Genomic DNA, 17,121 nt, shown 5'->3' on the forward strand with positions numbered 1-17,121 from the left:
AGAAATAAATTGATCTGCTGAATCATCTATTTATCGGATATGGATCTACCATTTATTGGTTTACCAAAAAAAAAAAGGGATCTGACATTTATTTGTGCTCTATTTATTATATTTATCACAGTACATAAAAGGTAGTTTTATTAAGAAGTTAATAAAGTCGTACTGAATATGGGTTATTGAAATTTCTTTCGTTTTTTGGGTAGAAAGCCGTTATATAGTTGTTCCTTAATCAACTGAGTATTCCTGGCTAGAACATCTGGTATAGAGTTATGGGTTCTAGTAACAAAAGAAAAATTATATTTCTCAAAGTAAGAGAAACTACAAATGTCCCTAACAACAGAAGCATTGCAAACTAGAGAGGGGGGGGACTATTCTTCTCAAGGCAGCAATGCACAAGTTCAAGATTATCCGATTCAAAAATAATGTGATGCCAATCCTCTTGAATTGAAATTAATAGAAAATTGGGAAGTTGTAATCAGATTAATTCCTGTTTATAGACTAGAAGAATGGAATTAAGATGGACGGCTGAAAATTATCCAAATTTATCCCTTGAGACAACATGAGAAGAGGTTATATATCTACTTCTAGATTAGTCAAGAAGCCATTGCTTCTTTTCTAACCTATATTTTGACCCACAAGGATGTTAAATAAAATCCTATATTTTCTCTCCTACCTCCCTTTGAATTTATTTTGTTCCCTATCATTTGTCTCCTCTATCTAGCTATTTTTCCATCTCTCTCTTTTCTTATTTTTACTTCATTTTTAAACTATTTTTGCACCAAGAATTGGCCTTATTCTCAAAACCCTTACTGTCAGTCCTATATTTGTCTCCCATGTTAAGTTCAATTTACTATGGGTAGCACATTAACTCTCATCAGTAATGGAAACAACACTGTAATGCGCACCTGTAAGTACCAATATCCAATTTCTTCTGTGCTGTTTCAAATGCAAATTTTCTAACAGTATATATGAAGCTCCCCATTCGTCATATGGAAAGCATATATTTGTATTTCCATTGTAATCTCTACCTTACCCACTACACACCTTAAATTCTAGGGTGTCCATATCACAATGATTTCTATTATCGCATGTGAACTTAACTATTTTTGGAGAAAAGGCCAGAGACTTTATATTAATAGAAATAAATAAAATACAAACAATAATACAGGATTAGGTTCTAAAGAACCTACGACCCTGTCACTCTTCTACAACATATTGAGAGAGCTGAGCAGGCAAAGAGAGAGGATCCAACAAAATTTCTTGATCCGACGTTCCCAATCTGGCTAAAAAATCTGTGCACCTATTAGTCTCCTTAACACCATGCACCAAAATATACTCCTGAAACAAAGATCTCAAGTGAAGAATATCCTCAACAATGTGTAGTATCCCCCAATGTGGGCGGTAAGTACCCAGTAAAGTCCTAATTGCCACTTCGGAGTCTGAATCCACCAAAACCTTATTACAACCATATTGCTGCGCAAATTGCAAGCATCTCAGCATGAAAAACACCCACATTAGACTGTTTAACAATTATGCTACTTCCACAAAATTATATTTAGGAAGCTTTTTACACTTCCAGAATCAAATTAAAGTTTTCCTAAAAATGAGGAATGTTTCAGCTTCAGTAGAAAAGATTAATTGCTTAGTGTGATAAAACCTATATTTCTTTTCACATATATTTTTCCTTTTCTGCTTCTTCCTGATTCATGTTAGATTGCTTTTGCATAGTAGTAGAAATTACATGAATTGATGGTATGTTTTAATTGACCACATTTTGGCTTTCTCAAACTTCTATTGCATTTGAATAAGTCTTGTATTCTAGGGTCCTATAACTATAGTTTGACTACTTTTGTATCTAAAACAGGTTTGGGTTAATTATTTGTACAGAAAGATAATTGTAATTACATGGGGATTAGGGTTTTGGATTTTCCTATAAACAGTCTCTTTGAATAACTCAGGCAAAATGGATAAGCAAATGATAACACTTTGTAAGGTGTGAGAATGACGAGGTTTTCATGAAATAATAGAATCCTTTTCTCTCTAGTGGATGTGGCAATTTTGTTGAATCACGTTAAATTTCTTGCGGTTTTGAGTGTGTTTCGATTGTGTTTTTCTTCATGTTATGCATCCATCTCCAACAAATAGCATCAAATTAAGCAAGGTTCGGTGGATTGAAACCAGAAGTGTATGGAGATCTAGGAAGGAGAGGAACGGTGTAACAACAATAAAGAAGGCTTCAATGGATTAATTGAAAGTATAGTTCTGGTATTAGAGATAACATAAATTTTTTTATTCTTTTTTCTTTCAATTGTTTGGATAGTCCAAGAAAGGCAACGAAAGAAGAAGAAAAAAGGGGGTTAGACAATCAGTACTTAAAATCATTGAAGGTCAGAGACTTTGTTAAGGAATAAAAAAAAAGGTAAATGATAGTACTTTGTAAGGTGTGAGAGTAATAACATCTTTAGGAAATAGTGGAATCCTAATCTCTGGATGTGGGCAATTTTGTTAAACCATTTTAAACTCCTTGCGGTTGTAAATGCATTTTGCTTAAGTTTTTCTTTGTGGTTGTGTATTCATCCTCAAAAAAAATTATATATAAACAAACTTCTCTTCCTATATTGTGATGGAAAAAGATATGAGTAGAAAGTTTACTAGGTTGACTGCTAAGACAGACGTGGCTATTGAGATGGAAAAAGATATGAATAGAAAGTTTACTAGTTTGACTGCTAAGACGTGGCTATTTAGATGGGAAAAGAATATGAGTAGAAAGTTTACTAGTTTGGCGGCTAAGACGTGGCTATTGAAAGTTTAATAGTTTGACTGCTAAGACCTGGCTTTGCAAAAGAAAGAATGCAGCTTTTAGTATTGGAAGTTGAAACACTTCATGGCAGATAAGAGACGAACGTACTGGATCTCTTTTTTACCCTAAACTTCGAATTATAAAAAGCTTGGAACAAGTGAAGCCTTTTCATCTTTTCTTCATTTCATCATCAGGTAAATTTCCATCTTACCTCTCTCCCTCATATAATTAATATAGAATCACAAGCACTAAACCATGTGTTAGAATATGAGAGAGAGAGAGAAATGGTAATCCGCAGAAGCACGGAAGGAAGACCATAAAGAAAAGCACAAAGCACGGGTGGAGATGGAAATGAAATGCTTTTTTCTAGCTGAGGAGTTGAATCTTAGCCACAAATAAAAAAATGTTATAGTCTACAACCAGTACCCCAAGTAGAAATATACAATGAACTTCTACCAAATTTTTTGCTTTTATTTATGGGTAAGAGAATCTATATGTGACAACTGTTTGGACAGAAGTGTTAATCTAGAATGCTTTACTAACCCATCGAATTAATTTTTTATATTTATTATAGAGGATGTTCAAAATTTGAATTCAAAGAACCTAACGGAAATTCTAATTTGAAATGTGACCGTCACGTCACTGATGCGTGAAATTATTCTTTTACAATTATTACAGAGGATGTTCAAATTTTGAATTCAAATTCAAAATCAAATTTTGAACATCCTCTATATTTATAATTGAATATTTTATTGTGGTGAAGATAAATTTTAATCACATGTGAAATTTACCAAAATGTGTTGATAGAAGATTCCATGTATAGATGGTAGAAGTTGTTGTGATCCATAAGATTGTGTTGACCTAACTAGACAACCCAAATGAACAAACAAAAAACTTAACTTAAAAAAGACTAGGATTTGGGAAGAATACCCATGGGTCCAAGGAACAAAGTGGCACCATAGACATCCAGTCAGTGGCTTTGTTTGCTTCTTTACGAAGATTGAACAAACCTCACCCTTCCATTAAGGCCTGAAAGTGTTTTTATGAGAATCAATACTAGTTTGACAGTCAATATAATTTCAAAAAGTAGGGATTTTGAAAGAGGAGGATGGATCCCTCTTGTTCCTATTTAGTCCCCTTCGTTTCGGAAGTTCTTTCTATTTCTACATCTGTTTCTTCCTCACTTTGCCCCCTTTCTTCCGTTTCTGAGGTTTCTTTCAGTTTCTTAGTGACAATAGGTGACGGCATTCTGCCTAAATAGTAGACACAGGTGATAAATAAGAGAATACTAAAGACTCGAGCCATAGAATTTCTCAATTCTGACACAAGGTCCTTCTTAGATCGAATAAGTACATTCGATCTGATAAAATGATTTTGGCGTATCCAGAATAATACCAATCCAACCCATTTCACATAAGGGCGCAGGGCAAATTGGGTTTTCTGGTTTCAAAATGTCGGTTTTGCTGGACGAAATTTGGCTAAGAATTTTGGACTTGGGAATTCAAAACTTGAAACTCAACTACAAAGATATCTACTGCGTATCCATCTCTTGCAGACGCGTCATCAACAGATTATCCAGCCAAGATGGGTTATGGTAAACTTTGATTTCCCTAGATTGCCCAAAAAAACAGATGTGGTGCTTCCCATCGAATACCTCACAATTCTTCTTCAAAAACTCTATACGAGACCAGGTAATTAAACCTCTTTCTCTCATCTGCTGGATCTTGCATTGATGGGTTTGCGGAATCTGGTTACTGATGTAAACCCGAAGTTACTTGACCCAGGTTCGAGAAAGACATAGCAAGAAAGCTACCAGCTCATCGCTGTGCTTGTTGGTCATAAACTTATGCTTAACCAATGACTTGTTTTGCAAAAGAGAAAGAATTAGAAGAAGCAAAATGGGGTAAATAAATGGGGATCAAAGAGATAAATGAGTGTTGGAGGTTTTCATATCTATCAATTACATAATTGAATGAGAACTATCTACGTTTCATCGGTGTGATTTCACAATGGAAAGAGAATAAATTCCATAACTCAAATGTCGTGAAAGGATGATACAGAAATCTAAAGTTAGATGCTTGACTCATCTAATGCAAACGCGCACGACATGTTCTACATAGGTGTCGAAATACGGGACTGATCGTTAAGTCACACCATAGGATTGATGGTTGAGATGATGGTAAGTCGGGCTCTTTCAATAGAGAAGTTACCCAAATCAACTTAGTTGTTGCATTTGCCAAGGCCCCATATTAATAGTTGAAGTCATTGGTTGATCTTTGGCTGACCATGAAATAAAATTGCTTCCTGTATACATGACAAGTCCCTTAGTAGATCTTTATGTTTGGGTGTGTGAGCTTTTTTCTTTTTTCTTTTTTTAAAGGCTTCCTTATTTTATTTTATTTTATATTATGACTCAGGAGACTTCGGTGTACGATGAAACCCACTAGAGAGGCTTTGTATATTTATGCCCTAATGGTTTTCTTATGAAGTCATAGTGAGATTTTGAATCCAAGTTATAAAGATACAAAAACTTTGTAAGCTATTTTATCCGATGCAAATTTATGAGGGCACCTTCCCCCACCCCCTCCCCATCCCCTTGTGAAGTTTTTGTTAGATTTTTCATGTTTTGAGACACGCACGGTTCCCTTCAAATGATCTGTTAAATCCTTGTTAATGTATCTTTATATGAAATAATTTCATATTTCAGTCTCTTAACACGGTTAGAACTGGGGGGGGGGGGGGCAACAGTAATTTCACGTAAGAGATTGTAAATGCAATTTTTGAATATCTTTTAGAGATCTTTGTTATATAATCTTCTTCTATCTATATTAAAAAGGTCTTTAGGAGGTAACCTCAGCTAAGGATAGGACTCTAGTATAGTGCCACCTCTCCATTTCCATTCCTATATATGCTATGTAACCTCAATATTTCTTTCTTTCATTTATTTATTTATTTATTTATTATTATTATTTTTTATGGCTAAAATGTCATTGACATTAATGAGCATAAAAGATTACTTATACATGTACTATTTTTAAAAACCATCATCACTAAACCTACGACAGTAGATGCTCCTATTACACTCAATCTCATTGCTTCCCTGTATAGCAAACATGGTGCAAACAAATACAATGATAACAAGGACCAAGTTTCAGAAGCAAAATCTTGGTTATCCAGAGGCATTCCAAGCTAGATCTTCCTTTACTAGAGTTGGCTAGGAAACATCAATGCCTACAGATCTACGTTTGACTACCAATTTTGCCAAGAAATCAACTATGATGCTTGTCTCTCTATAGCATTGGGTAATTTTCCAAACCATTGACTTGAAATACGAGTAAATACCTCTCCAACGTTCTTGAATCTACCAAGGAAACACCCTTTTTCTGAAGCAGCACAATTGTAGCAATTGAATCACACTCAAGCCATACCTTCTTCAACTGAAGAAGTTGCACCCATCCCATACTTGAGATAAACACCTCCATTTCAGCTTCAAAGTTGGTTTGTACTTCCAAATAAATTTGGAAGAAATGCAATACTTTGGGATTTGTATTGCAGAAGACTCCTTTATGCCAAGGATTGCCTATCGAACACTCATCAATATTATTTTTTATTCAACAGTATCTTCAATGATTTTGTTAGGACTAACACTTCAGAATTTAATCACCTTCCCTCAAGCACAAACATCTGCTATCCAATATCAAAGAAGACATTCTGAAGCACCTATTCTTTATAACAAATACAATCATCATATATACCTATGTCTATTTTGGCATTGCCATAAATAAAGACACACAAGTAAACACCCAGAAAACTAGGCCTCACCCATTTCCTCTTCCCTTTTGAGCCAGTTGTGGGCGAGGAGGGATTTGAACCTCCAACACCATGGTTCGTAGCCACATGCTATAATCCTATGAGCTACAGGCCCCACCCCTATCTCCACCGGATTCGTACTCTCGTATGCTCATATCTGTTAATAGGTTATTGGTTCACATGGCCCATTGTGGCAAATGCTTGTAAAAAGCGTTTGTAATTAGTCGTGTAGGAGATTTTAGTTTATTATTAGGAATGTTAGGTATTTATCAAATAACGAGTAGCTTTGAATTTCGGGATTTGTTACTTCCGAATTCTAATTAGGAATACCAAGTATTCATACTTTATCCATTATTCCAATCAAATCAATGATATTGTAACAACTAGAAATCAACAAAAGAAAAAGTAAGTGGATTTGACCTATTGAATCATGGTTGTTTCCAATATTCTGATAAGTTTCCCTTGTTGCCTCCACCATTGAAAATACTCCTGCAATGAGGTTTTTGTTATCTAAGAAACACCAAAGTAAGAAAAAAAAATTCCCAACATAATGCAGCAAAATAACATGTGGAAAAAAATATGAAGAACCTCCTCAACTGCAGAAAGACAAAGGTTACACTGGGAGAACAAGTCCGCTCCCCTTCTCTATACAAGGGCATCCACCTGAATTCTTTTATGAAACAATCGCCAAACAAGTATCTTCTATCGAGGCAGCAACTTTGACTTCCAACCATGTGCACCCAGCTCAATTTCAGAGCTTGTTTTCTACATAAACTCCATGCCAATCTGATAGTAAACTCATCATTTGTGTTGTCTCTCCAAAAACAAGTGTTTTGTTGGTGTTGATTAGGTATAGAAGTCGAGTGTATCAACAACTAGTAAATCTCCTTGAGGGCTGGAGATTATATTGTTGGATTTAGACCAATTTATGTCCACAATGCAGTCAATAACTAGCAACTTTGAGGAACTCATAGCTTCATCTAGACCAACATGCGCAACAATAGAGAAACCTCCCAACCACTGGTTAGACCAAAATCTCACATTTCTCCCATCTCCAACCACCCACTCTTCATTTTGTTAAACAAAGATTCGAGATTTTTTAAGGCCATACAAAATGGAAGAATTTCGAATGCTTAGTTTGAGATTTCTTGTTGAGTCCAATAGTTTATCTCTTAAGAACCCTTGCTCCCCTGTCCTCTTTATGTTTTATCATACAGGCTAGTTTACTGAGGTAGGCAAAATTCATATTACAAAGTTGATGGATACCCAAACCACCACTTTGATTTAGGCAAACATATGGACTCCAACTTGACTGTGATTCTTTCAATTGACTCAATATTCTTCTTTGTCCTTTTTTTTTTTGATTGTCAACCTCGATTTCCAAGGCTTTGCACTGACTAATCCGGTGTTCGACCTGTGTCGCACACCTGGCTGTAGTGGGTGAGTCTCCCAGCGGGGATTTTTTGCATCCACAAGGTTTCGATACCAGAACCTTGCTTAAGTGGACCAAGCTTCTTACCACTTTTATCATACACAAAGAATTCGTTAATTCAACTCAACTTACCAATTTTCTGGGGGAAAGCAGAACAAAATTAATAAATTGTCTTTTTTTTTCCTCTCTTTGGATTTAAGAGTGGGATCACTCTCCATTTTCAATTTTTTTTTCCAGAAGTTTGTGCCCTAACCAAGAAGGCGCCACATAGATAAGTCTCATCAAGAGTTCCGTAGAAGAAAGAGCAGTGACTCCTTTCATTGTTGACATTACACATAGAAAAGCATCATCAAGAGTTGCCTAAAAGAAAGGGCAGTCACTATTTCCACAGTTAACACGATACTTGTAGAAGCGCAGGAGAGAGAAGAACGGAAAAAAAAAGAACTCGAGATTAGGAGTTTGAGTTAAGCGAGGATTAAGTGATGAAATTTTCTGCAATGCTGAGTAACATGAAGGAAATTAACCTGTCAATCACCTTATCCTTACTCAAGCAAGAGCGGAGACAATAAATTTCTAGGGCTCAATGAGTTAGAAATTTAGTTAGGTGAACTGTGTCACATATCTTGGGCACAGGGTTAAGGATTGTATGACAAAGCCACCATGCCCAACCTTTTGATTTACTTGACCATTTTCAAGACTCCTGCTCAAGTATGAGATGTCATTAAGAAGTTTCAAAAGAGGCTTTTATACAGAATCGGTGATGTCTCAGAAAAACAAACTAGCTCATTCAGCTATTCACTGAAATTAATTCCATTCAAGAAATTGGCTTATGGATAGAAGAAGCTTCTAAGCAAAGTTGTTTTGGAGATTCTGCAAAGATACTAATGGTTAGGGCCCCTAACGTGGTCAGGTGCATGGGTTCTGGAAAAGGATGTAATCCAGTTGATAGGGTTTTCATGTGTCCTCAGAAGAATATTAGGAGATCACATTGAGTTTAGTTGGTTTGCAAGGGGTAATGTTGGCAGTGACCATCAAGGCTTTAGGAAGATCATTTGCCCCGTAACAACCACGCTTTTTATAAATAGCCTACCACAAGCACCCTTAGAGCACCATTCCTAACATAGTCCTGCATTGGTTAGAAAAAGATATCAAACAAGTAGAGCTTCTACAGGTGACTACATGTTAGCAGCACGTCTATACAATATAATTCATTACCATCTGAACAGGACAGGAAAAGTGTAATTTATCTTCTACAGGGAAAATTTTCTACCAAATCCTTCTTGGCAATCTACACCTTCGACCCAATCTCAATTCAACCCAGCACATCTCTTTTGTAGTTTCTGGACCTGGAACACCAATGCCTTTCCAAAACTTAAAATTCCAGCAATCAGAAGTGAGACACGTTCACTGTGTAGCTGCCCTGCATCCTGAGTCATGATCTATCATTAGTGTTTGTGACAATGTCTACAGTATTCTTTAATCTATTATTAATGTTTGTTACAATGTTTATAGTATTTTTCAGAGTTTTCTGTTTGCGATTTCTCTGATCAGTAATGTTGTTATTCACCAGAAGAGAAGCATGATGTCCAGAAGCTGTTTCTTCCTCCTCCAACTCCTCCCTCTTTCATTGTTACAGACATTGCTTTCAGAAAGAAACAATAATGCAAGTATACCTGTCTAACAATTGGATCTGTTGATGAAGTGAATTCATCAGTCATCCCATGCCAGATGATCTGGGAGTTGCTCCCATAAGTGATAAGCTTTGGGAAAGTTGTTTGAGGTGGCACGGCCAGGTTCAATGGAGACATAAATGCCCCTATACGGAGAAGTGATATAATCAAGATAAAAGAACTAGAAGAGCTGGGGGTAGACCTAAGATATCCTTAAGAGAAGTGGTGAGGAAGGATATGCATAGCTTAGGCTTAGTATATAGCATGACCTCAAACAGAACTGATTGGAAGGCAAGAATCCATGTAGCCGACCCATTTAGTTGGGCCAAGGCGTATCGTTGTGGTTGTTGTTACTGTAGAGAAACCATAACCTATGATGAAAGCCTCCGGTTAGATTGACACAAGAAAGGGAAAAAAGAAGTTCTGAAGAAGCACTACCTATCAATAGTTCTTCTTATGGTACTGTCTGGTGAGTGACAACAACATAAGATGCACTGTTCCATGGTTTACTCTTTACAGCCTTACCTTTCATGTGGACACCTGCAGTAGGTTCATCATAAAACAAAACCTGGTTGGAGGGGAGGTCAGAAAAAAGACATTTCTCAAATAGACAGATGAACTCTCCATTCTGTCCTTCTCATCTAGGACTTCATAACAAGATAATCCTTATATATTTCACCATGCTTAAGATCATGAAAGTCCTAGACTTTTCTTTACCACTAGGCCCTAAAAGAGCATGAATCTTCAACAAAATGAAGAAAGCAATTCTTTTCAACAAAACAATCTAGCCAGACAAAGGACAATCCTTCACATGCTCGGGGTTGTTCACTATACAAACAGAACGGTCAGAAGCCTAAAAGCAATTGTTAGGGTTCTTTCTATGATGCACTAATGCCTCTTCTTTTGCTTGGTCATCCACAACTTGAGGATGTTAGTTGTTTGCATCTAGCATCATTTAAAAGATCAGCCATCTCATTCAACAGAGCATAGATCTCCACAGATTTTGGGTGTGATTTGTCACCCGCAATAAACTCGTGAAGTATGTTATCAACTTCAATGGAACTGACCCCAGGTGTCTTCTGGATATTTTTCTCTCTCATCATCTTCCTAATATTTGCAACTTTGTGCCACCTCTTTGCCTGTGAATATATGTTTGACAAAAGAACATAATTCCCATCTACATGAGGTTCCAACTCTAGAAGATTAACTACAGCTTCTTCTGCAAGTTCCACATTCTTGTGCATCATACAGGCACCAAGAAGAGCCCTCCAAACAATTGCATCGGGTGCAAAGGGCATACTCTTAATGAGATCTTTTGCCTCCAGAAGATATCCTGCTCTTCCCAAAATATCAATAATGCATCCATAATGTTCAACTTTAGGAGTCACACCATATACTTCACTCATGGATGTGAAATAGTTCCATCCCCTACTAATAAGGCCAGCATGACTACACGCACTCAATATACCCACAAAGGTGATATCATTTGGTTTTAACCCTTCCTCCATCATCTTCAAGAAACAATCCAATGCAGCTTCTCCGAGCCCATGGTTTGCAAGTCCTATGATCATTACACTCCAAGTCAAGACATCTCTCACATCCATCTTCTTAAAGACTTTGAGCGAATTGTCAATGTCACCACACTTCCCATACATATCCACCAAAGAAGTCCCTAGTTTGACATCAATCTTGATGCAACTTCTTTCTATATACTCATGAACCATCTTGCCCATGCCTAGAGCTCCCACATCACCGCAGGCGGATAAGACGCTAACCAGGGTCATCTTATCAGGCTTTATGTGTGCCAATTGCATCTCATGAAACAGACTCAATGCTTCAACTGATTGCCTGTTTCGCGCGTAGGCTGTAATAATCGAGCTCCAAGTAACCAAATCTTTTTCATTAATCTGGTCAAACAATTGCCTTGCTGCATCCACATTGCCAAGCACTGCAAACCCATGAATCATTGTATTCCAAGATACCAAGTCTCTTTCAGGCATTCTATCGAACAAACTCTGTGCTAAATTAATCTTCCCACCCCTAACAAACTCGGCCAACAGAACATTGTATGAAACCAAATCTGGGTCTGTAATTTGATCAAAAACCTTCCGTGCAGTATCTGCACAACCAAACCTTGCATACATTTCAACCAGAGCCGTCTGAACAAACAAATCCGAATCAAAACCAAGTTTGAAGATTTGGGTATGGACTATCAAACCAGTTCTGGTATCATTGTATCTTCCACAAGCCTGAACAACAAGAGACAGAGTGAAACTATCAATGGCTACCCCTTCTTGAAGCCGCATCTGAAGGAAAAGAGACACGGATTCTTCTGGCTTTTGGGCATTTAAGTAAGCCCGGATCATAACATTCCAGATGAATGCATCAGGTGATGAGATTCGATTGAAGAGCAAGTGGGCATAGTGCAAATTTGAAGAACAGGAGAAGAGTCGACGCAAGAACTTGGCGAGGATGAAGTTGTTGGTGTCAAGGGAGGTTTTAAGCATAAAAGCGTGGATTTGCAGGAGGTGGTCAAGGTTAGTGCAGTCATTGAGGAAAGTAGCCGTCTTCTTCTCAACGGTCTTGGTTTTTGGAAATTGAAGCACGGATGTAGCTGAATGAAAGCGTTTCCAAAACAGCGTTAGCTTGTTCTGTAACATTCCAAATTTCCAATACAACTACATGGGCTTTTGATCAAATCGTATGATTTGATCCAGCAAGAGCAGTTTGAAACCTTAGAAATGGCGGCAACCTATGAACAGAAATAACCAATACTTCTTGTGCCCAAATCTCACCCCATGGAGTGAACCGTGGTCATCCCACTGGCTGGTTTAGCAACTTGTTCACAAAGAGAGAGTGAGCCAGGGCCGACTCAGGGTCGGTCAACTATCTCGGAAGGTTAAATCAGATTTAAGGACAACAATGTCTTAAGGTCTGGCACTTAGGCTACTATGTAATGAAGGAATATTTGCGCATTACCAAATGCTACCTATTTATTTCCAACGCTTGAATTATATTATTTATAAACTAGCCTAACTACTTAGGTTCATTAATCAAACCAAATAATAAATAATCTTTGGATTAGAAATAAATAGGGGATACGTGGCACTCATTGAGAGCTAGCTACTCAATGGCTACTCACTTGGACGTTGCAGAAGATTTGAACATTTACCAAATAGTGTAGTAGGTGGAGGTATTTATAGTTGAATCTAATCATTCATAATGGTTGGATTTGGTCTACGTGTCCCAGATCTCCTCTTGGAACGACATAAGGCTAATAGGGATATGAGCGTTTAAACGAGTTTACTCGTAACACGGGCATGGAAGTGATGGTTGATGGATTTTTGTTTGCACTTATGTAGATATCTCCTACACAGGCTCCTGGAGGCAACACGTGTCATTCCTTTTATCAAAGAGTTAAAAATAGGGATAGTTTTGTAATTTTAGTTGAAAAACTTGTCAAATTTATGAAACCTACACCAATAGCAATCAAATCCATAATTTGAGGGCCTCTTTCTCCCTTTCGTCTCTCCCAGGTTTCCAACCCAACCCAAGCCATATCCCAACTCCTTGCTGATACTTCTCAAGAAAACACATTAAAATATTCATGAGGGGGGAATGTATGCGATTTCTAGTTTTCTCTGGCAACGACGATCTATTAGACCTTATGGGATTTAGGAGTTTAGAGAAAGAGAGGTACTCAAGAGATAGAAGAGATGACTAATCTCTTTTTCTTCCATCCTTTTCTCTGTGCTCTTTTTCAACGTAGTTTCTCTTAGCGGTTCAACTTTTACTCTGACCTTTGATTCTCTAAAACCCTAAAATTGGCTTCATATCTTCTCCCAAGCCACTCCCTTTCATTAGGAATTAAATCAAACAAAGTGAGTATACTTCTCAATTCCTAGAAGATCCATTTTCTATTACGAGATACATCTCTCTTTGAGCTTTTGCTTGCAAACACAGAGGAAGGAGATCTAAGATTAATTGTTGGTTGTCACCGGAGAAAAAGGAATTTATCGAGTTAGGGCTGCAGTTAGACTTTCCCCCAAATCATGAAATAGGGAATCTGTGAATTAGATGAATTGGGGGTTCAATGTGTTAACATGAAAAGATCTTTTGACTTAAATAACCTAACTACCAAACAACCCCTACTCTTAACCTTTCGATCAAAGGGGTGATACGTGTTACCTCTAGGAGCTTGTGCGAGAGATATCAATGCAGACGTGAACAAAAATCCGTGGTTTATTTGATAGATCCCACTCTACACCCAACAATTTCATTGGAATGTACCCCATGCAGATATAGTTAAGGTTAATGGATCTACTAGAAGGTATGAAGTGTCAAGCCTCATGACTAGTACCATCTTCTCACCTTGGATACTCCTAGGAATAAAGGTTGGCCCTTTTGTCCCCCGACCTTTGTCCCGTCATTAACATACTAGCTCTACAGGGATCAAAGTTCCCTTCATGCCTCAGTGTGAATGACCAAGGTTAGGCTCACCGAGATGCTGACTCCGGGAGCCCCCGCCAACTGTGAGCGAGACTTGAGCTTCTACATGGCTTCTTGATGCCTTCCTTGGGTTGAGCCCCCTAGTCTGGTCCGTTTTGCACGGACTATCCTAGGGTCCACGCCTTAGACAAAATTGCCATAACAACACTTGACATTGAATAATTCACAGGAACCAAAACAAGAGCAAAAAGCAATGAGTAAGAAAGACACTCAAACCAACATTCCTTTCCCTTGAGCCGTAATTGCGACGAGAAAGGCAAGCGTTTTGTACAGTTAATGATTGGGAGAGACAAATGAGAGAGTGAGTAGGAAGGAATGGAAAAAACTAAAAAAGGACGTAGTAATCTGCAAAAATGTCAACAAAGTGTTCTATAAGTTCAAAGACAAGAACCTGCTCTGATTCACAAGCTTTTACCACTCGTTTTTTCTACCTTCCTTTCTTTGACTTTAATCTTCTTCTACCTTCCATAATGCCTTAGTCTTATTAAGCTGCAAAAACAGCTGTGATTGTGGTCGGACATTTCTTCAGAGATATTGACAATGAAAAGCATTGCAATTTGCATGTTCTTGTGTTCCCTCTCTACTAATCAACCTGCATCTGTATTGATGATAGGTTTTGTTAAAGCTTCGATTCATCTGCATTCCAATTCAATTTGGCATCAATTTTAATTGATGGTTCTTGTATCAGAATTTACCCAGTTTTACTTATTGACAATACTATTGTATTTTTGGGCCTGTAGGAACCCATTTAAGCAAGAGTCGGATCCTCTACCCTTTGTTTCCTTCACTCCTATATTGGAGGTTCATTTCTGATTCACTTTGTCAATGCTCAAAGGTGGATTTGTCTTCTAAATATGTGGTGGTGAAGTCTGAGGGGAATACAATCCGAACTCTAACATTCTTACTACAGCAACCCAATGTGAAATTAGTCAATAAATGCAATATAATGGCCATGGATGCTCGAATATAAATAGTACGGATCAGAAGTCTAGCATGTTTTGACTTAACATGAGGGTTTTGTGGTGAAGACAAATTTCACATGCCATATGTTTTGGGGTTTGCTATGAAAGCCTAAACATGCTCGGACCACTAAAAAATGACATTCAGGGGTAGTCATATAAGGAGTGGGTCAGGTTAAAAAATTTCAATCTCTTACAAATGATTGGTTGTGTGACTTGAACTATGTAGAGATGCTTTTGAACATGTATGTACTTCTTTGGGGTAGGGCATTTTAGTATTTTTTGGGGATTAGGCCTTTTCACTTGTTTTGTTATAAATTCTCTTTCATAAATTTGAGAATGAGGTAAAAACTGTTAGTGTCATACTCTCTTTTCTTCTTCATCTTTATTGTCAGACTATCAAATCGAATACTCAGCCATGGCCTAACACCCCAGCAAAATGAGCCCCCCCCCCCCCCCCCCCCCTGCCTAGCTTAGTTCCTTCATGTTTATCTACTATAAATTTGTATAGGAACTTTAAACTTGAGTTGGCCCTCTCTTCCACTGGATTATGTATGTGGTGCCAGTTTTTGTCAAAGTTCTTTAACTTTCTGACATCATTGCTAACATCATCGCTGACATCATCAATGACATCATTGCTGACATCATCATTGCTAGGTGTCAAAATTCTACAATTTTCACAAGTCGGTTTGAACTTTAACACTCCCCCTCAAACCCGACTTGTCATGCCAAGTTGCGCTCTTAATTTCTTGAATACTTTGGTCTTGAGTGGCCTTGTAAAAATATCTGCAATTTGATCTTCAATTTGACATTATACCAGCTTCACGTTGTTGTCTTTCACATGCTGTCGTATAAAGTGGTACTTTGTGCCAATGTGCTTATTTCTGCTATGGGCCATTGGATTCTTCGCAAGAGAGAGAGCGCTGACTTATTGTCAATGTATATGGTTGTAGCATCCTTTTGTGGATGATGCATCTCTTGCATAAGATTCCTCAACCATAATGCTTAGCACGTATATAATGCTGCTGCAATATATTATGCTTCACATGATGAAAGCACCACAGTTGATTGCTTCTTTGATGACCATGAAACTACTGCAGATCTAATAAGAAATACATGCCTTGAAGTACTTTTTCTTGTATCTAGGTCTCCCCCATAATCATTGTCGGTGTAACCAACTATTCTTGGATTATTTGACTGAGTATAGAATAGACCTTGAGAAGTTGTACCTTTTATATACCTTAGAATCCTCTTTGCTGCGATGAAGTGACATTGCTTTGGTTCTTCCATGTATCTGCTAACAACACCTACTATATATATGATGTTTGGTCTTGTGAAAGTTAAGTACCTTAGGCTTCCAATCAGGCTTTTGTAAAATGTAGGATTGACAGGCTCTTCTTTTGAATTATGTCTTAGCTTCACATTTGCATCTGCTGGTGTTTCTATTGCCTTGCAATGATCCATCTTGAACTTCTTGAGTACTTGTTCTGCATACTTTTTTTGTGAAATGAAGATTCCTTCATCTTCTTAGGTAACCTCTATTCCAAGAAAATATGACATCTTTCCAATATCTGTCATCTAAAATTCTCGTGTCATAGCCTTCTTAAACTCTTCAAACATACCTGGATTATTTCCTGTGAAAATCATGTCATCCACATAGAGACAAATGAACATGATATCAACATCTCTATTTATCTTTGTATATAAGGTGTGTTCATATGGACTCTTTATGAAGCCGTTCTATTGGAAATATGCATCAATCATCATGTTCCAAGCCCTTGGTGCTTGCTTTAAGCCATACAATGCTTTCTTTAGCTTGTATACCTTGTCTTCTTGTCCTTTCTTCACATATCCTTGGGGCTGCTCAATGTATACTTCTTCTTCTAAGTATCCATTGAGAAAAGCTGACTTTACATCCATCTGATAGATTCTCCACTTGTT

At 37.5% G+C, this 17,121-nt stretch overlaps 1 pseudogene; it reads right to left on the minus strand.

The window, feature by feature from the left end:
• Positions 1-10,540: 10,540 nt before the first annotated feature.
• Positions 10,541-12,593, minus strand: LOC149019087 (pentatricopeptide repeat-containing protein At1g74630 pseudogene; annotated as a pseudogene).
• Between the last annotated feature and the right edge of the window lie 4,528 nt (positions 12,594-17,121).

This window comes from Hakea prostrata, chromosome 4 (genome assembly GCF_041222555.1).
Source record: "Hakea prostrata isolate BN-2017 chromosome 4, UWA_Hpros_2, whole genome shotgun sequence".
In the NCBI taxonomy this organism is placed as follows: Eukaryota; Viridiplantae; Streptophyta; class Magnoliopsida; order Proteales; family Proteaceae; genus Hakea; species Hakea prostrata.